This window comes from Chamaea fasciata, unplaced genomic scaffold (genome assembly GCF_029207755.1).
Source record: "Chamaea fasciata isolate MVZ Bird 193981 ecotype frontalis unplaced genomic scaffold, bChaFas1.0.hap1 SCAF_3, whole genome shotgun sequence".
Taxonomy (NCBI): domain Eukaryota; kingdom Metazoa; phylum Chordata; class Aves; order Passeriformes; family Sylviidae; genus Chamaea; species Chamaea fasciata.
The window spans coordinates 74,840,648-74,863,120 of record NW_027094088.1 but is presented as its reverse complement, the minus strand read 5'-3'; the positions used below and the strand labels follow the sequence as shown (position 1 = coordinate 74,863,120).

Genomic DNA, 22,473 nt, shown 5'->3' with positions numbered 1-22,473 from the left:
ATCATTACATACATTTGTATGTACCTATCTTAACAAACAAAATGCAAAGGAGTTGAGAGCTCTCTCACCTTTTCAGTGCTAACTCCTCCCCTCTATCTTGGACTATTAAATTAAATACACTCAGAGCACACTGCATTTGATCAAGCAGGAAACCAGAAAGATCCTATGCCCTTTTCAAAAAAGGATCACCACAGCCAGAAACATGAAGTGGGCTTCACCTCATTCATTCTGGATGACTACAGTAGTCCCTTCTGGCTGTTTCCATGTCTATCATTAGAAAAGGGATAAAGGCATCTTCAGAGGGCAGTCTCTCTCTTCCATCTCTGCACACAGTGACAAACTTGTGCTACTAACACAAGCAGCTTGTGGTAGCACAAACCTTGCCCCCAGTATTTATGCATGTTCTGTTTAGTATCAATGTCAGGCAAAAATAAAGGCAGGAAGGAATGTTTTTAATGAATTTATACAAGCACCACATGCTTTGCGTAGGATAAAAAGTTTACCCTTTGCTATATAATACTTCACAAACAAAGAAATTAAGTGTAAGACAACAAAGTCTGATCTATGCCCCCAGTTCGGACTTCTAGCAATCTGAAAGCAGTCCTGCTCAGGCTGCGGTCAAGAATTCATCAAACAACATCAGCACTATGACCTGCTCCTTTCATTCCCTATCTGCAAGGTCTAACACTAGATGATTTCCAGGGCCAGACTACCATCAGCATTTTAATTTCAGATAAGTGATTAACCTCTCTGTGCCCTTTAATTTTCAATGGTATCACAAAAAGATATTATTATAAACATCCTAATTTAATTGACTCTTGTGGTGGGCTGATCCTGGCTGGACACCACGTGCCCACAAGAGCTGCTCTTTCACTCCCATCCTCAACTGTGCAGGGCAGAAGAAGTATTACAAAAGGCTTGTATGTTGAAGTAAGGACAGGGAGAGATCACTCACCTATTACTATGACAGGCAAAACCTCATCTTGGGGAAATTAGATTAAATTACTATCAATTAAATCACAGTAGGGTAATGACAAAATAGAGCTAAATCTTAAAAACACCTTCACCCCATCCCCCCCCCTTCTTCCTGAGTTTAGCCTTCTGCCTAATTATCTCCTCCCCACCAGCAACAGAGAGAGACAGGGAACAGGGGTTGGAGTCAGGTCATCACACATTGTCTCTGCTGCTCCTTCCTCATCAGGGGGAAGAATCAAACTGTTCCCCTCCTCCAGTGTGGATTCCTCCCATGGGAGACAGTCCTCCATGAACTTCAATGCAAGTCCTTCCCACAGGCTGCAGTTTTTCTTGAACATTCATGTATGGCTCCCTTCCACTGACATTGGCTCTATAGATGATCGAGGAAGCTTCTGGCAGCTTCTCACAGGAGCACCCCTAGTAGCCCCCTTGCAACCAAAACCTTGTCACACAAACCCAATAGAGAGTCATAAAAATTCCACTTGCAAGAGGCCTTACAGCTTGAATGAAAGTTATAATTTTCTATTTTGTCTTATTGTATTTCAAAGATTATAAAACTCAGCAAAAGTATATAAAACCATGTACATTGACATTTTGCAAAAATGACCAATTCCATTAACTTTATTATAGATTTTTCTTTCCCTCCATTCTTTCTTTTTACATTTTATTTTTACACTAACTCTTTCAGAGAAAACCTCAATGTTAATTAGAGGCTAAAGCATATATACTAGCCAAAGCTCTTCTTCCTTTGATCTATATAAACATTTCCTCTACTAGTCTTCTTTAAGATTTTTTAGAATAAAATATGCAACCAACAGGAAAAAGGTTAAAAGAACTTTCCAGAATAAACAAGATATATTTTAGCAATGAACAAGAAAATCTCACCCAAAGTTCCACTGAGGTTTATGACTCCACAAGCTGAGAACACTATGAAGGAAAGGAAGCTGTAGCATTCTGCAGGGACTGCAAAAGAACATAAATTCAACAAATAATTCTGGATTTAAAATCTTGGAGCAAGAAAATTAGATCCCCAGGGCAGTATCTTTTAGAGCTGTGTAAGCAGTAAGTCAGCAAAGGTAATTTCTGCATTTCTGATTGGCTTTGTATAGGTCTTTCCACTAAGGCTCTAAAAGAAACTAATCTGCCATTAGATAAATGTAAAACTCACCTACAGATAATAATCAGTTTCAAATAGGAAACAAAAAAAGGAGGGGTTGGTTTTGCAGAGAAGAGAGGTCACCAGAATGATCCTACAAATACAACCTTTACTGGAGTTCAAGCTCTTTAATCTACAGAGGAGAAGAGGGAAATGCAAAACCATGACAGTTGCTGATGAGAAAAATGAACTGTTTTTCAGGTCAATTTAATAAAAACAAAGGCCAACTATAAAAAGGTGCAGAGGGATCTCTCAAGAGTTACTGACAAGCTAAAAGTCTACCCCATAAAATTCAGTGCTAGAGATAAAGCTATGGCTGTACTGAAAAAAGTTATCTACACAGTAACAGATGCTAAACCAATAATTACCATCCAGAAGAAAAACAGATCTTCAAATTTTCATAGTCTGCTCTATGAAAACATCAGCCATGTGTTCAGAATTGTTAGCAAAGGAACTGAGAAGAAAACCAGGAGCTAGCTATATACACTATATATCTAGATACACCACCTGCTACAATACACGTCTATGACACCTCCTCAGTACTACGTTCAGTTCTGATCTCTACTAAAAAGCAACTGAAAAAAGGTATCATAGAGGTCTACCAAGTTATTAGTGACACAGGGAAAGTGAATGATTGCTGTCTCTCCTAACATAAGAATAGGAAAAGTCAAAGAAATCACAAAATACCTCTGGAGATCATCTTCTCCAACCTCTCTGCTCAAGCAAGGCCCACTGAGTAGAGGGCCACAGTCGAGAAAAATTGTCTCCTGATGCTCAGGGGAAATTTCCTGTTTCAGATTCTGCCCACTGCCTCTATCACCTGGCACTACTAAAAAGATCCTGGCTCAGTCCTCTTTGTATGCCCTCTAAGTATTTATATACATTGATAAAATCCCCCTGAGCCTTCTCTGCTTCAGGCTGAACAGTCCCACTTCTCAGCCTTTCCTCACAGAGGGGATGCTCCAGCCTCTTCATCATGTTTGTAACCCTTCATTCGTTTCAGTATATCCATGTCTCTCTCAAACTGAGGAGCCCACATTTGGAAATTATTATTTCACAAGTAATTAAGAAAACACTTGCCACAGAATGTTGTGGATGTCATTGAGCTCCTGTGAATTCAGACAGCGTTTAGGACATATTTCATATCATTATACAGATGCCCATGTAGAAAGAGGTGAATCACCCATCTCCCTCTGCTGACTGCAAAGCCTTCTGATTTGAATACAGACATGTGAGCACATACATGCAGTTACTTGACTAGCTTTAAATATACATAACAGAATTTGCTCACTCAGGTTAAATTTACATCCTTTATGCTATACTACCTCACACTCTTAAGTATGAAGTTCAGCAAAAGCTTAGATAATAACATGTATCATAAAATCTTTAAAGAGGAAAAAAAATTAAAAACCAAAGAAACAACTGCTAATGTTTCATAGTAAACAAAGCTTCAGAAAATACTGCTATATCCTAAATTTTCTTTCTTAAGAGAAGGAACCAGATAAGGGGAGAAGGAGTAAAAATGTCCTGCATCCTTTACCCAGTTGAAAAGATTGTGCTACCCTGCATTTCTCAAGTCAGTAGTACCCAGGATATAGCAAAGGACAAAGGACTTACAAGTCTCTATTCTTTAGTCCTAACAAACCCAGAAAAAGAAAGAAAAATAATCTCACCTATGTTCTCTCACCAGCCCAGCTCTCTCTGCAAATAGCTACATCCCATTTTGTGCTTTGTCTCTTCTGTGTGATGTTGGCATGTTTCTCTGTGCAGCATTAAGAGAAGAGGAGAACAACCTCATCCAAGCTGCTACCTGGACCCAGCCTAGAGCTACATGTGGAAAAGAAGCACCAGCCATGTGGCTGTTGCAGGAGTCATCAGCCATATCTTTTCAAGGATGAGAGAGTGAGCAGTGATCAGCTTCTACCGGGACATCTAACCCAGTAAGACTGCAGGCTTTGGATCCCATGTTGCCCCTGTGCTCCCTGATGGTTTCCAGCAGCACCCTTCTTGGTGCTTTGTTTATCACTCCAAGTATAAAATATCTGTGTGCAGTGGACACAGAATCTGCATGCTCAGAAATGGGTCTGGATTTACATTTATCTAACCTGCAGGCAATGCTCTTTCTTGGCTATCATCCTTCATGGAAGTGACTGACCAATTTGGCCAATGAACTCAAGAGGTTCCCTTCTGTTACCACCATATATAATTTTTTCTCCTTTTTTTTTCTTCCTACTTAAAGGCTTTCTTCCATAAGCATGCACATAATTATTAAACATATGCCTCCACCCTTCTTCCTACCCTTCCAACTTCTCCAAAATTATGTAAAGATAGAAATATAAGATGAAAGAAACCAGTAAGATAATTTCACAGCAACAGCATTTCAGTCCTCACTCAGTCTTTGAAAGGCAGATCCTGTAATTTCAAAAACTCAGTCCTGGCTGAATGGTAATCACACAGCTTGTAAAAGACAACCATACTTTGATAGTTTAAATGGGTAAATCTGCTGATGGTCAGGTACTCAAGCAAGAGGCGGATAGGTACCTTTGTGTCACAGCATTCTCACTTTTGGAATATATACTCTCACAGATTCTTTTCAGATGCAAAAAAGCTTCATACAATCACTTTTTTTAATTTCAGTGCCGAAATTTACTGTGTATGCACATTTTCTCTCAAGCAAGGTTCTCTCTCATATACAACTTTCTTTTTATGGAACATAATAGACACAATTATTTCAATGAAGTACATCCTTCAAGCTAAATAACACACAAATTCCATTCATCAAATATAATTATTGCTAGAACCATGGTGTCTGTTTTTAACAGCTTTAGAAGCTAAAAGGTTCCTGTTTTAAAATTTGGATGGCATGCGCAACTCGAAATAAAAGATTATATGTTATATGCAAAGCTGACATCCATCAAAGCCAGGAACTCCAAAAAAGACAAAGGAGGGAAAATAACAGTGCCATAATAATAGTTAATGCAGATCAGAAATACACTATGAACAGCTGCCAAAATGTTCAGTGACTTAATAAATTTGTCTGCTAAAAGAAAGCATATATTGGTAACACTGACCAGCACCAACATTTCATCCAGCACATAAAAATCAATCTTATTCAGAAATCTGAAGGCAGCTCTACCTGGTACAGTGATCCTATTTCTTTGGGATATTTTAAGCGGTCCTAGAAGCTTCTGCATGCTTTATAGCTACTACCAATGGTTTTATTTTACAGGCAAACTTTGGCAAAAAATTATTTTTTGCAACATAAAAAACATTTAAAAAGCAAAATATTCTTAGGGGGAAACCAATAAAAAGAAGCATGAAGGACATGGGCTTATTTTGTTTTCAAAAGAAAATATGTGCCACAAGAAAAACTTGAGTACGTGCTCTCTGACACCACATGGTTGCACAAAGCAGCCCAGGACATACATCCCTCTAAATACGAATCAAGCATTGTTTCCTATGCAATTAAGCACAGGCAGGAACATGGTACAATGGAATCCTTTCTGTTAACACCAGTGAAAAGAGTGAGTCAGAGCACAAAGCAGCAGGGACAATGTTCTTACCCTCCTAAAAGGAACCAGCAGTTTTCAGTTTTAATACCTATTTACATATAACCTAAATTGAAACTAATCAACCACACTGCATGAGTAGATGACCCATAAAACTATTCACAAGAGGCATTACTTTCATTTAGGAAATTGTTCTTTTTTCCACTCTATAAACACTGCTGTGGCAATTTTCATAGGAAAGTACTGTGGGAAACAGTCACCTCTGCTTTGGGTCATTTGGTACAACTAATTGCCCTCTCGATGATATTTCCTTGTGACCTTAATTCAGAGAGCCATTAACTGTCAAGAAATGTCACTCATAGTAATCATTATCACTACTAAAACCACAAATATTCAAGATGTAAAAAGTAATTCTATTTTCTTAGCTCTTAGGAAAAATCATGTTCTCAATTTGCTGATCATGTGAAAGGACTTAGGCAGTTCTAGGCTCATTTCTAGTTCTGTCTTATTTCCCCTGAGTTCTAATCTTCCCACTGGTTTGATGGTCACATTAACCATAGTCAGGATGAAGAGCTGAGTGGACATTGTAGTACCTTGAACAGCAATAAACACTGAGTATTATTGAAAACATACTATTATAATTCATGGTCTCTGCCTAGTTATTAACATGCAACTAACAAGTTGAAAGCCTCCTAAAAGATTGGATGCCTAAATTTTAAGTGGATCTTTGAATTATACATGCAATCCCTATGTGTCAGTGTAGCAAAAAAAAAAAAAAAAAACCAAACAAAAAAAAACCCCAAAAACCCCAACACACAAAACCCAAACATACCAATCCAGAGAGGTTCCCATGAAGAACAGGAATCATAAGTCATCTTGCGCTGTTTTGTTCAGCTAATTGTTCTCTTCCCAAATAACCTGCCAAAAAAGTAAAATGTGACATATTTACATTCAAGGCAGGACAAGAGCAGAATTTTCCCTGTTATAAAACTTTAGTTTTGGGAGAAGTAGAATATGCTGTGTCTCCTGACAGAAGGCAGATTGCATGCCCCATTTCTGGCAGAAGGGATAGGAAGGACTAAGGCATCAAAGTTTCATCGAACCAAAGAGATCCTCAGCTATGCCACCTGTGGATCATAAGAATCCCAGCATTTAATACTAGTTTCTGTCAGGGCTGGAGTAACACGTCATTTTAGGTCTCATTCAGCTCTGTTTATTTCACTTGTAGACAAGCACACAGGAGCCACTGCCGTAAAGTCTTACTGGATCCATCAAAATAAATTCTTACCCTTAACCTGATCTTTATATCCCTAAAGACGCTCAAAACAGTAACACTTAAATCTACTACTGAGCATCATAAAGAAGATAAATAAATTTTCCCCAAAACAGCAAAGATAACCGCATTGGAAAAACAAAGGACAAGAAAACAGATCTAGAGAGGAAGAATAAATCATTGAAGTTTCAATGCAGGATCTCAGCACTTCCTTTACATGCTTGTACCAATCAATCATCATCACTCTGCTAATATACCTCAGATAGCTAAATTATTTCTGCAAACTGGGTCTAACATAGCTAAAAAGCTGCATATTCTATCATTAGTTCATGACAGAATCAGTTATCATCAGAAATCATCAGTTCTTAACTGAGAATGTCAATTTTCAAGGTAGCTTCTCCTTATACTCTTAGAAGGAAGGCATAAAATTTCAGTGAGTCTTGGAAACTGAGTTTATGTCACAGTAATAGTTTTAATTGACCTAATTAATTTATAAATATTGTTTATATATATATCAAGAGGACAAATATATGAGACACTTTCCATGCTTGTTTTTAAACAGCTACGTAACTTAATTTCTTCAAGGATAAGCTTTAGGAACACCTCTACATCACCTCCATGCTGGAACAAAAGACATCAGGACCCTTCAGGAATAGGTTTCTAAATAAATGATGCACACAGGGGCTGAAGAACAAAGCAGCCAATGAGTTTACAATGGGCTTCAGCAAGGGAAGCAGTAACAACAAGCTGCACTCTAAGACTGCCCATAACGTACTGACCCCTCTGATCATTCAGTGCTGAGTTTCTGTATCTGCAGCAAACTCAACACGGACTTCAAACACCCAAAACATAAGGTTTGATTTGCCAGACTGCAGCCTGCTGAGACATCTGCCTTCTGCAGAACACATTATCTAGTCACAAGGGAGGCCAGTGTCTGAAAGATTTTTCTGATAATCTATTAGTACAAGTTGTTTTCCATAAGCAGAAAAATTTGGTCTTTGCATTTGTTCCACAGAACAAAGAGGGAATGTAAACAATTTTCAGATGTACCTATAAAAGAGATAAAATGTGGCCACTGGATTACTATAGACTTTCTCCATTTGGTTTGCTCCCACTTTAGTGAGGTAAGTAATATAAACTGGTAATCTTCCCTCTTCTGCTTTCTGAAGTGACAAAGAAGTGAACAGGTTTGCAAGGAGGCAGAAAACTACCAGGAGCCTGGACAAGATGAAATACCTCAATAACGTGTAAGATCCTTCCAACAGACAAGTGCATCCTCTGACACGAGCCATTTTCAATCTCTACTTACATGACCTTTGAAAACACTCCCAACTCTCACTAAAATAAAACTATCTTTAAAATCAATTTAGACAAGCATCTGAAACATGACAATGAATTAGGAAATTCTTCTACTCAAGCCACCAAAGAAGGAAAAGATCAGAAGGACTTTTTCAAAGTAAATTTGCAAAATTTTATCAAATTGGAGCACCTTGCAGAGTTTGCTGGGTAAGATTGCTTTGGGTAGTTTTCTGTTGACAGTTGGGGTTAACACCGTTTCATAATGAAATTACTTTTTTTCCACTCCACTACAAATGATTATCGGGCTTTTTTCTAAGAACAGAGGGGAAAAGCTTTGTAACCCTTCATGAAATTTGAGTGCAAGGACCCCTGATCCTGCAAAGAGCTCTACTTGTGGAATTACAATCTTGATGATATCAGTATTTAGATCTGGCAGAGCTACTGAAAGGATAGTCCTGACCTTTTCCTCCTTCATTCACTCATTCCTGAACCCAGCTCCCCAGTCCCAAAGCAGAAGGAATAAACTGGACTAAAACAGACCCTGGCAAACAAATTTAAAAGCTTCGTATTTCTGGCCTGAAGCTGTGAGATGCTGGGGAACACAGATCAAGTCTTAGGATGTAGATTTAGCTTCAACATACTAAGAGGTATTTTAATTCAAGACAGTTGGTCCTGTGCCACAAGCAAGAATGGTGCAAAACCTTACTGATGATCATAGAAAAATTTGCCTCTTACTTTGCCCCAGCCAGGAGCTGTCATTTCCAAAGAAGTGAAATAGTGGAAATAAAATCACAAAGAACTTACACATAATTATACTTAAAGGTGTTTCCCACAAGTATTCAGATTACATTAAAGACTTGGCAAAACCCTAGAGAAGATCAGAAATATTATGAAATTTCTTTTCAAACGCGTCATAACTTTGTTACATACTTTACAGACAATTCTGTGTCTCCTCATGCCTAGTAAATAGCCATATTTTATCAAGTTTTCCTAACATTTTCTTAGGATACTAAGTCAAACTGCAGGCAACAATGAACTGAAATACCAAAAGCTTACCTTCTTCACAAAAGAGGCAGTCCATCAGAAGTTAATATGCAAGTAAAAAAGTCTGCTTCAAGTCAAAAAGCTTTAGGAGAGTTGTCCTAAGGTATTCTGCCTTTTCAAATACAGAAACTTCTCCACTATATTCTCTGAACGAAACACTGAGCTCTGTGAAAATGTTCCACCTTCATATACCTTAAGGTAAAGATCTAAAGGCTCCTTACATTTCAACATTCTTGCTTCCTCTATAGTGCCCCAGTATACCAAACATACACCATTGCATTGCCTTCTGCTAAAAACAGGGGAAGATGATTTTTTTTTTGTCAGTAGTTTGGACAACAGCTGTTGCACACTGTCTTCTTTTGTAAGCAAGGGCCTACAAAATTCAGCTTATAAAAATGGTAATGCCAGCAGCAGCACTCCACACTGGTGGAATTTAAGCTGTCCCTCCCACAGAAACATACCTGTTTCTTGAAACAAAATTTATTGTAACAAAAATTCATCTCTTTATTAAAAGATGCAGGGATGCTAATGAAAAGGTGATTAGAATGACAAGATGTGCACACCCTTCACACAGTGTGCTGCCCACAAGTTCCTGGGATTTGATTTAGCTGCCAGAACAAAGCGACCAGCCCTGCTTCTGCTTTTCCCTCAGGGATTCAGGCCATGCTAGAGCCAAGTTCTGCGCCTGCCCAGGAGTCTTGCTGCTGCAATACAGGTGTTAAGGATCTCACTTCTTGGCACTTGGCTCACATGGAAGAAGTGCTGGTAGCAAGTTAAATGAGGCATCTCCCGCTCACAGCATCCTGCTCTGAGAGTACTCAAGGGGTGCAATGCTAATATTTAGCTGAGAACTGGGCAAAGATTTACTTTATGTGCCTATTTATAGTATAACCTTTCTTCTCATACATACACACATGTGCATATATTTCCAATACTTATTATCATCTCTATTCAGCCAAAGACAAATATAAAATGCTTAATACAAGAAAATAATCTAAGTTATAGGGTTCCTTTGATTTTTTCCCCCCAGATTTAGTCAAATTGGTCTATTAAAAATCAGCTACATGTTATAATAGTAACTTATTTTTCCTAAGACAGAAACAGACAATAAATAAACTATCAAATTCTTGATAGTTATCTGTGTCATCTAATTGATTTGATAGCTTTAAAATTATTTTTTGATCTTGTTAGCCAACTGGAATAAAACTTTTAAGACAGCAACTATTTTGGAGAAACAATCCTAGTCAGAAATCTATTCATGCTAGAGATTAAAAGACAGTTAAATTAAGAGTTCCCATCTGGACAAGTCTCAGGGTGGAGATGATGTATTACAGACATTCAGACCCCATGTAATACAGGCACCAACAATTTCTGTACAGACCCAACAAACAGGGCTTGTAACATGCATCCTAAAGACATAAAAAAAATTGATTACATTTGCAAGCCAAAAACATTTAAATGAGCTAGTCTGATGATTTTTAAAGTACACTTTTTTTCATGTAATACAAGATATTAGTACTTCAATTTTTTTCTGGACTTTTTAACTATAAAAATGCAAAGCAAACAAATATGTGCATCAACTGAAGAATTCAAATCCTTTTTAGGTACAATTTTTTTAAAGTACCTTAAATTAACAGTTAATCAAAGGGATTTTGTATCACTCGTTAGTTCTGTGCTACTTGGGACCTTTTAAGCAAACAGAAGGCCAAATCAAATGCCTTCTACAGATAGTTACAGCCGTTCTGAGTTCACAAACTTCATATTGAAGAAAGGTTTCTTTCCATGGAAAAGCACATTCAGTAATAAGTTAGGGATCTTCACACTATTTTTAAAAAGTAGAGAAATAAAAAAGCAAAAATCTGAAAAAACACACCCCCCCGAAAAGAACAACAAACTAACCAACTAAAAAAACCACTGAAAAATAAAAACATTCCAAGTCCCTCAAACCTACAAAGAGAAGTATTACCTTACCAGAAATGTGTAATCCATTATTTCCTGTTGCCTTCCACTTTGGTAGCTAAAGATTGTATTTCCCTACTCAACCAAAGGCTGTTTAACTATGCTCATGCTTTAAGTATGAATTTTGCAAATAAGAACAGTTTCTTCAGTTATGGAGAACTTTATTTAGTCTCTATTTAATATGAAATTGAACCTGAGAAAATACTGTAGGGAATTTATCATCCTGCATACAGAATAAATCTAAAGAGCATAAATGTAACATATAACTTCTAATTCAATTACAACTACTCAGTAACAGCTGAAAAATTCAGATCAAGAGACCCATAACAACCTTTTAAAACACAAAAACACACAAAAGTAAGAAACAATTCAAAGTTATGGGCATGATTTAGAGGAAAACAAGTCCAATGACATCTGCCTTCAGATCAGAAAACGAAACCTTTGCCTCTATGCTCTCTGTAAATCTCTTTACAGACCACAATGATACTGCTGAAATTAACATTATTCAGCATAAGACATCAAAAACTAACACACAAAATCAGAATCAAATACAACTTCTCCTGTATTTCCAACTCATCAGAAAAAAAGAAAAAAGCTCTTTATCAACAGCTTTCTCATGGGTCCTACTGCTCCGTCCACCACACAATGAGCACACAGTGTTACTTATAGGAAAGATTCAAGGCATCAGGAGCACCTAGTCACCATGACAATTAAATTTGCTCAGTTCCAAAGCCCCTCAGCAAAGGAGCAATTATAGAGGAAAAGGTTATTTTACATGCCATGAAGTCCCAGTCTGTGTCTAGCAACAGTGTTTCACTGTTCCAGTGAAAAGTGGCAGATCCTGATCCCTATGCAAACTGACAGCACTCATATAAATACAATAAATCCAGCCATTTGACAATCATGGAGGGAAAAGTTACAGTGCCTTAATGCCATCTCCACAAAGACTCTGCCTACCTGGCAGAAAAGACCAGAAAAAGTTCTCTCAAAGGTACTCTAAACAACAGTTCAAACACTACACGTTGAGACAGTTTAACACTGCTGAAACATTTTCCAGAATGTGTTTCACTGGAAACGGTTTAATTTCAATTCATAACTCTTAGAATGGAAATTCTACCAACCACCTGTACATACTCGAAAATCTTCCTTAGTCTTCCACTTCATATTTAGCTTACAAACTATCTTTGCTTCCCAAGTTCCTACAATTTTCAGTCTTACCAAGAGCTCTCCAGACCTTTTTGTTACAGAAGTAGCTAAGGCAGATTTCTGAAGCTCCACAGACGGAACCATCACCTGTCCTCCTACCACACCACAGAGAGGTTGCTGTCTGTCCTGCAGGCTCAGCTTACTTAAGTCTGTATCCCTATTAGCGGCCTGCTTAGCTAGAATGGCTCAGGTATGCTTGCCCTTTTCACTGATAAGGAAAAAAAACCACAAAAACACCACCTCTGCTGTATCAGTCATCAACCTTGGTCTGGAAACCTGGTGCGTTTTCAGCAAAAGCACTAGGAAAAAAGAGCCAGTTATCTTCTTGGGAAGACCAGGTATCAAAACCACAATTCATTAATTCCCTTGCTCTGAGCAACTCCATGTACGTATATCAAATAGTTATAATATTGATGTTTATACATGAAAGTCAAACCCTGTAATTTCACCAGGTCTGCAGAAGCTCTGTTCTTTCCCAAGTACTCTGAAGCAACTCAGCTCACTTTGTCATATCAGTTTTTCAGTCAGACTTTACTGCTGCCAGGTCTTAATACACTGTTATCTATCCACTAGTCAGTAGTTGGAATGATTATTTTAGAACCACTTTCACTGTACAGTTTCTGTCCATTTTCTAATTTCCATAGCAATTTTTTATTCAGTGACCCACATGCCAGGTAGTTTGAGTGGGAAGTTAAGGTACCTTTTGTAAATACTAATAAAGCAATGAAAATTAACAAACCATAAAATACAGGAAATTAACTTCTCATCACACCATCTAGCTACCCACCTAAATGAGTTTAAAATACCAGCTTCAAGCAGTCTGATATTCTAGGGACACCCAGTTGCCACTTCATTTATAGTCTGTTTCCTTAGCAACACTATAATCCATCTGGCTGCAGAAAGCTAAATTCTCAAACCATATCCTCCCGTACACCGGAAATAGGCTCAAAATCATTTATAGTTTAAACAGTCATCATGATTACTGAGCATATAAATGAATCTGAAAAGGCAATAATGTCCTTAAAACACACACTGCTCTAGTTTGAAAAGCTGGCTCCCATACTGAGAATATCTTCCACCAAGATTTTCAGAAATGAAAATACTTCATCTTTGTTTCACCATGTCCAGTTCCTTCAGAAGTGCACCTGGTCAATCAGTTCTCTTAAGACTTTTTAAAGAGAAGGAATTTGCAAGACCTGGGATGCAATGCCATTAATGGTGGCCAAAAAAACCCTGATGAAAGTTGATCACATTACAAAGTACAGCCACTTGTCTTAAAAGTACTTACTCTTCAACTTTTTGCATCTAAAACTATAAACATCATCTATACAAACTAAACTAAAAATCCAGTCCACAACAGTAACTTTAAACATTAAGAGCGTAAGAATGGGAGATCCAAAATATTCAGGAAAACCAGGTGAAGAACTAGAGGGTAACTAGCAATTTCCCAATGAAACTGGGTAACATCAGACCTTCCATCACCAGAATGAATGGATACAACTTGAAATCACAGAATGTATCTTAGACATACACGGCTCTGCATGAGTTTGGCAACTTCAACCTTGCAAAGGATAGTCCACGTATCTAATTATGTAGAATAGAACCACCACTGCCTATATCTCAAAGACTCATCAACAGCAAGCCAGTCTTTAACCCACAGAATACCTCTGGCATGCAGTGAACCATTTCAGTTCTGCATAACTCTGCGTGACTCAGCCGTACAGTGCTGGCACACCAGCCCACGTTGCCTACCCTGCTGACAGCAATGATGAGAGACTGGAGCAGGCTGAGCACTGAACTGGGTAGGCCTTTTGGCAATGTTTGGCAAAACTGGTAAGTGCTTATCAACATGAAGCCCCAACCTCAGACCTTAGGGAAGTCTGCTTCCTTACCAGCATCTGGCTTAACACACACCATCCTCCTCCTCCTCCTTTTCTTCCTACTAGGGCTGAGACTGATCTCACCTAATTTCAACACAGCTTTGAGGTAACCACATAAGCTTACTCAGCAGTCAGACAGAACATGCATTTCTGGAAAGTGAATTCACCTAAATCATTTCATGTATCTATTTTATTTCTCTTGTTTTGTAACAGTACTGTATATGAACACCTCTGGGTGCCTGTAATGGTCTGCACATGTCTGCCTGAAAATCTGACTCACGCTCCTAATGTAAGAGCAACATAACGCTTAATAGGTACATTCTGCAATTCTGGAGTTTCAGCAAACTACAGAAATTGCCCTGTCAACAGCTGACACCAGCCTCCCCAGTCAAGGAATGATTCACCAGGGCCCCCCTTCCTGGAGTTAACACGCTGAGATCCTCAGTGTGCTCAGGCGCTTGTCAGGATCCCATGGACACTGTAACAGAATCAAGACAACCCATCTTTCCCATCATTTCAGAAGTGTGAAATCTTGGAAGACCACCAAAGAGGCTGGTCAGTCTCTGACACTCATACTGGCATCAAAAAACAATCAATCTGATTATTTATTCAAATAGCGACATATCCAAGAACTGAAATAGCAACATATCCAAGAGAAAGACTTTGCAAACAATGCAAAATACCAGACAATATTCCATGGCTATTTTATTTTCAGCCTTGCTGATAATAGCTTAAGTATATCACTATATTGGCAGTGTACCATGAAGATGTTTTCTCAAGTCCGTCATTTGCGGTGGCCTTGAAAACAACATTTAACCCAGTCCATTTGGATCTAACGGTTTAACGGCTCAAGGGCTATTACGTGAGATTTCATGCTCTGATTTGATATCTCCAGAAAAGATGAATGAAGTCAGAAATTGCCTTCTTATCAAAATGAAGGGAACGGGGAGGCAAAACACTCCTAACTTCAGCCAGCAAATGCACTCAACCCCATCCCTATCGTCATAATAAATGCAATGGAAATTTCTGACAGCAGATGTCCCAATATCAGCAATGCATCCTACAACCTCTCCCTGTTATAAATACTCTCAACATGCCTTTATGAGTCATTATTATATTGCCAAATTTCTTTTAAATGTCACCTCATCATAAGTGACACACTTGGAGCTTGAGCAGACATGCTGAATGAATTCAGTTGTGTAAAGGACAGAATTAGCTTTTCTCAGCTCTACCAACTCACAAACCCTTCAAACCAGAAATAAGGCATGTGGTGGGAGGCCTCACTGCAATTCAGCTGATTTTGCTTCAAAAATAAAGAGGTAGTTCCTTTTCAGGCCACATGATTTTCCCAGAGTACTCAAGCACATGAAGGCCTGGGGTACCAGTGGGCATGTGTGCACTGAGAGAATGGAAGCACAAATACAGCACACACGTTCCTTCTATGTTTCATAACATGTCTTTGGGTACATGTGGGAAGCTTGGATTTTTGTTTGGTGATTTACTTTGGTCCCTTAAGTCATTTTGGTAATAGGATGAAGCACAGGAATTTGGATATGAATTTTAAATCATTATCTGCACTTTGGAGTTTATATATGCAAAAGCATATGAACATATAGTTAGTAATATCAAAATATCATGTGTATATTATGTTTAGTGCTTTTAAATACATCCACAAGTCTCACTGAAAGAAAATGGTCTAGAGAAAATTCAGAAGTGACAACTTACAGAAGAGTGAAAATCAAAATGATCAAGTAACAAAAGGCTTGTTGGAGCATTATCTACTGAAAATAAGAACTTAATCACGATATATAATGTGTTTTCAAATTACATTTCAAGTCTTTGACAAAAAGAAAGATATCTCTATTTTTCACAAGATACCAGTCCCTTACTATCATTATACAAAATGAACCTTGTATAATCCTTTGAAAGGGATAATTTGATGAATTACACTACTGATGTGGAAAACTAGTAGCAAAGTAGTAGCAGGTTTTGAAGTTCTAAGACAGCTTTAGAAAGACAGGATTATTATTTCACAATTTACATTAAAAATACATGCTTTTTCTTCTGCTTTGTTGCATGATTTTCCCCTTCTGCTCAAGCACTCAAAACTGAACACCTTGTTTGTGAAATTTTCTGCCCTCACCCCATCACTTTTTTGCCTTTTTAAAAGGGAGGATAACTTGCACAAGACAGTAGGGTTATGAAGATAATTTAACTTTTCCTAAAGAGCTGAGATACAGAGATTAACATCACCACAAAAGAAATACATATTGAAGTTAATTATTAAGCATTCAGAATACACTGCAGGTGAGAAATGTGATCATATATTGAGCAATGACAAGAAAATAAAGGACTGGAAAGGTGTTCACTAAGAATTAACCTTGCCTAAACGTAGCTGTCCTGAAAGCTGGATAGAAAAGCAAAGAGCCATTGAGACTCTAATGATACAAAGCAGAGAGCCACTGAGCAACTAATACAGCCATAGGTAGAATAAAGTACTTTCTGAACAGGCTTATTTTTCTCCCCACTGACTGTGCCTGAAAGGCTAGTTGAGACTACCTCAGTGTCAGTGTAGTACTCTGCAGATAATTTCTGAAAGAGCCCCCCAAAGTAGCCTGTAGCCGGTGGGTTTAAATTTGCTATGCAGGGGTCCCTACAGCTAACAAGGTGGGAAAAAAAGTTACAAGATGACAAAGCTGACTTTCCAAAGACCAGCTTGAAGACTTAGATTTATCTCCTAAACCACCAGCATCTATTCACTACACACAATGAAGGCAGTCACCTCATGGAAAATACAATGCATGATCATGTGTGAGAAAGGACAAATTTCAAACATCTAACCTGTTTCAAAAAGCAAGGCTAGCAAAAGACTTTTATATTGCCCCCATAAACAAAAAAAGTAATCCAATTTGATCAACCTATTATTAAATAAGGTGTGCAGCCATGGCTAGAACAGATTTGTTTTCCATGTACTTGGCAAAAGTTATCTCTATTCCTAACAGAAAGTGTGCTACTAAGCATTAGAAAAATATCTGTTGCTTTTAAGAGCACAAGAACCTCATTCTTCTTCGAGGTCCACGGCAAAGGACCAGGACAATTGACATGGTAACCTCAATTAGGCCTTAGGGAAAAAACTTCATAGTGACAGTGGTCAAACACTGGAACAGGTTACTCACACAGGCTGGGTAATTTCCATCCTTTGTGATATTCAAAGCTCAAGTGGACATGACCCTGAGCAACCTCATCTAACTTTCAACCAGACTCAGCTCTGAGCAGAGCAGTGGCCTACATGACCTCTGGAGGTCTCTTCCAATCTCAATCATTCTGTAGTTTTGTGCCCCAGCCTCAGTTCACCTAGGTTATAACGGCGATTATTTCCTCACTACAGCCGGCAAAATCCAAGCACCGGATCTGAAAGCCAGTTTTTCCCCTTTGCTTTCTAGACCTGATCTGCTTGGCCAGCTGACCTGATCCATGCAACTATAAGGCTGCACACTAGGTTAGGACAAAATAGTCACACTGGCCAAATGAAGTGACTAGAAACTACAAATTACTTATTAAATCAACAAAGAAAAGGATGTGGCAGAAAAATGTAGAAAGCAGCAGGGCAGTAAGATTGCCCAGGAAGAAAGAGATAAGTAGAATATTGCAGGGAAAACAATAGTAAAGTCACCAGACATCATTGCCCTGTGGCCAACAAAATGGGAACTGTGCATCAAAGCTTCAAGTCAGCTATATTATATTACATAAAAATTAGGAGGTAATGTGGGTTACTTCATAACAGATGTATAAAGGCTGCTACCTCTCCTCATTGTCAATCCACCCATGGATCATGACCTACCACTACATTTTAGATATTTACAGCCTGAGCTGGCATTTAGAGGTTCTCACACTGCTAACAACATCAGAAATGATCAAAGATACCCCAGAAAAAAATACACCGTTCGCTTATATTTCTTTCAGGGGTAAAAAAAAAAACACTGAGAAAATTACACACCCAAAAACTATGTTAAAAAATTAAGGTTCAAAAGTCAAGCTCTGAGGACTTGAGAAGTAGCAGTTAAACCCTGACTTCAATTAAACCCTGGGACATAGGCTTTAACTACATGACTAAATACTACTTATCCACACAGAATCCATCTTCTTTCAGAAGGTACATTGCTCACCAAGATGAACAAGTGTTCAAAACATTGCTTTCTACACAATTGTTGTATGTCACCATGTCACATCTCATCAACAGGATTCAAGCCTTGCTTTAGTAACTACAAGGAGGAGAAAATTCAGCAGAGATGCAAACGTCATAACCAGTCACTAATTTTGGTTGCCTTATTCGACATGCAAAGCGTTCCGAAAAAAACTGGGTCCTAGATAGTATAAGGCACTGTTCCCACAGGCCACATCATCACTACTTCAAAGCTTTAAATTTCCAAACTCTTCGGCGCTTATGTGGTCTCGGTAATATTCTTTTAAACACAGCTTGTGTATAATAAACATCTAGATTGAGGTAAATTAGGTTACAGTTATGCAAGAGATTTCTCAAAGCACCATTCAAACCAGTGGGACTCCCCAGATACCTCCAACACATGTTTAAGTGTAAGTACACCTTACTGAATCAGTGCTCTTACACAGGCACAGGAGAAAAAAAAAAGATAGCTCACCTTTCTCCTTAACTTCACATAGAAATAGCTCAATATTAAGAATTGTATTTTATGAGGTTTCATTCTAATGAAATCAACAAGAATTTCACTGTGCCAAGCTGCCTGTTTGGGAAAGTACTTTAGAGATTAACCCAGTCTCATCACATACTTAAGGTTTATGTAAGCATTATCCTCAGCTGGAAACGAGACAGTTAAACAATTTTCCTATTCAAGTTCAAATTGTGCTACTAGCTAGGTTAGCAAAATTAAGATTGCCAGCAAATTACAGAGATAAAAAGTACACTATTCCATTAAAATATTTTACATGTCTATGAGAGGCAGCACAACCTGACAATTTTCGACCTGAAACTCTACTTTTGGATACCACAAGTAGGATTTCTTAGATGGTAGTTACACTTCCTCTTGCCTCACCTAATTTTTACCAACTAAGTCTGACATCTTTTGGAGCGCTAAAAAAAACCAAACCAAAAACAACAACAAAACTTGGGCTGCTCAACCTACTACTTGTAACAAAATAATTATGGAAGTTCCATGTGACTGCAGGCCATGGACCTGCATATCTAGCCATCAGGACTGCTTATGGACATGCATTGCCCTGGGAGCACATTCCCAGACAACTAGAACGAGTCACGTAAGCTTCTTCCTGGTCCTCTTTACCTCTCTCTTATGGACGAGTGGGAAAAGCATCAAGCCTTCACCTACTCCCTTCTCCACCCACATGCACAAGCAGAGAAAAAAGGAAGAAAGGCAGCCTTGGCATTTCTAAGCAGCTGACTGTGAAATGCAGCATTTTATAGCACCAGAGATCCTCAGAGCAGGGAAATTAGATCACTACAATTGAGTACAAAGAGTTAAGGGAGGCTACCTGCAGACAGACTATGTTATGGATAGACTGCATCAGTAAACCAAGCAATGGCAGGAATCATTCCCTGGAAAAAGAATTCACTGTCACACAGACTGTTGAGCTGCCACAGGCCAGCACAGCCTCCTTCTAACACAGGCCAGCTATAGGTCTCCTGTGTAAATTTCCTCTTCTGGAAGGCAAGACAGTTAAACAGCATTGACAAGGGTTAACTCACAGCACTTAGCCTCAGAACCAGAAAATGATCTTGGGTGCATTTCATTAACTGCAGAAAAGTGATCACAGCCTTTCCAAACTTTATCTGCTATTGTTCCTAGAGGAGTATTTTAAAAGTGGCAAATTCAATGATGAAGCACACAAGCAATGCCTGATCAGCAGCACCTGACAAAAGTCACCTACGCATTGTGGCACACAAGTAGAAAATTAGAAACTTGTAGAGTTCATCTTGCCTTCTTCCTGTTTCCTCTGAGTAGGCAGACATTGCATATGAACTACTAATTTCCAGAGCTTCACTTATTTTCTCACTTTAAAAAAAAAAAAATTATACATTTAGAATGCGTTCTTACAGTAAGGCTACTCTCTAAGAAAAGAGTAAGGCAGAATAGGTAAGAGAATGTACTTTAGAGTGCTGGTCATTTGGCAGTAGATATTTCAAAGGGAAGTTATTTAGAAATTATTCTTCTTCTAATTACTAGTCATTACCAAATTTGCTTCTATTAATTAACTAGTAACTACTAGTGAGTCTATACTGCTATGCTGGAGCTACAGCAACGTTGGTAATGAATTTTCATGACAGATAACAACAAAAACCCCGCATTTGACAACTGACAACACGCAGGTACTCTGCGTTACCAATCTTGAAATAAATCTCTCCGACATTTCTTTACATTTTCAGTTAACTTGAAATGGTCTATTTAAAACTGCCCTTTTCATAACCTGATGCCTGACATCTTTGCTCTAATGTTAGAGTGTACAATATGTCCCACAGAAAATACATTATGCAAACCCCATTTGCCAATGCTTAAGCATTCATTATCCAACTCAGTAAGGACAAACAGTTTTAACAGCCTTCTTGGGCACGAATCTAACATTCCAGTCATGCGTAGCTCTGACCATTGACGATTCCTATGTTACCTGTATCTTTCTGTAAATGAACTGTTTCCGTGGAAAAGTGTTTTTGTTAATTTTCAAGAAAAACTTTATCACATGCTTTGTTACATACATAAATATATATACACACTCTAGGCTGCACTCCATCATTTGACTTTTATAAAACAAGTTTGGGAAAGCATGTGGCACACCCAAACAAAAATTACATACTCCTTTAAGTAGATGAAAAACAATCACAACCAAGCGAGACGTTTCTGTTTCTTTTTTTCCAGGATCGACACGCACACACCGTACCGACACCGGCAGGTTCAAGAGCTGAGCACAAGCAGCTGCCTGACGAGCAGGTGACTACAAGCAGAGAGCTCCCCCGTGCCTCTAAGCAGTGGCCCGGAAAGCCGGTCCCCGGTGGGAGCCGGGCCACCTCCCGGGACGGAGCCCCGGCCGGAAGCGCGGCCCCCGCCCGCCGCCTCCGCCGGGGAAGGAGGAAGCCCCCACAGGCGGCTTCACGGGCCCCGGGACGCGGCCGAGCGCGCCCACCCGGCTCCGGCAGCGCTCCCGCCCCCACTGCCCGCCGACGGCTCCGGCGGCCCCGCCGGGAGAAGAGGCGCCCGGCTCCCGGTGCCCACGCAGCCTCCCCAGGGCGCCGACCCCCGAGCAGTCCTGGCCCGCGGGCACGGATTCCCGGGCTAGGACGCCTTCCCGGAGGTGGGACCGCGGCCGGGGGAAGCGACACAGCCGTGGGCGCTCCCCGCGGTTCCCAGCGCAACTCTCTCCCCGCTCCCGCCGCCCGTCCCGCCGCCCCTCGGCCGGGCAGAGCAGCCGCCGGTCCCGCGGAACTGCCGCGGCCGCGGCGCGACGCCGCCGTTCGCCTCGTCTCACCTCACGGTGTGGCCGGAGCCCTGCGGAGCTCGGCGCAGCACAAGCCCGGCCTGAGCCCATCCCTCCGGGAAGTTTCCTGCCATCACAGCGGTCGGGAAAACAAAAGCTTCGGAGCCGGGAGCGGGAGGAGAAGGAGGAAGGGCAGCGCAAGCAGAGAAGTGAGGGGCATTGCTCGCCCGCCGCGCCGCTGCCCTCGGCTGCTGACTCCCGCGGAGGGCAGCCCGCTCAGCGCCGCCTCCCCATTTGCTTCGGCGGCGACTCTGCTGCCCGGGCAGCGCCGCGGAACCGGCGGACCGAGGAGCAGGCAGGCGAGCCAGCGCCACCCTCCCCTCCCTCCGTCCCTGCCCGCCCGCCGGCAGCGCGCCCCGCGCCGCCCGTCCCGCCCGCCGCCGCCGCAGAGCCCCGCCCGCGCCGCGGCTCCGCCCCCCGGGGGCGCGCGCAGGCTCCGGCCGAGCGGCTCCCGCCGCCTCCGGTGGCCGTGGGCGCTTCCCGGCGGAGCGGCCGCACCGCCCCCGTGCCCCGCTCCCGCGGGCGGCGTGGGCTGGGCTCGGCAGATCCGCAACACCCCCGTGTCATTTCTCACCGCGCCGCGCCGAGCAGGCTGCTCCTGTAAAGTTGGAGGCGTCTCCTTAAAAATCCGGGAAAAAGATGCTGAGGAGCAGG

General features: G+C 40.4%; 1 protein-coding gene across 1 annotated transcript in view; it reads right to left on the bottom strand.

Moving 5' to 3' along the window:
- Positions 1-22,006, bottom strand: part of GPR63 (G protein-coupled receptor 63) — a 28,687-nt gene extending 6,681 nt beyond the window's left edge. Inside the window, exons 1-3 of the mRNA XM_066179524.1 lie at positions 21,811-22,006; positions 6,473-6,558; positions 1,861-1,938 (exon numbers count right to left, since the gene is read on the bottom strand). The gene's annotated coding sequence lies outside the window, so the exon portion shown is untranslated. The remainder of the gene's footprint in view (positions 1-1,860; positions 1,939-6,472; positions 6,559-21,810) is intronic.
- Between the last annotated feature and the right edge of the window lie 467 nt (positions 22,007-22,473).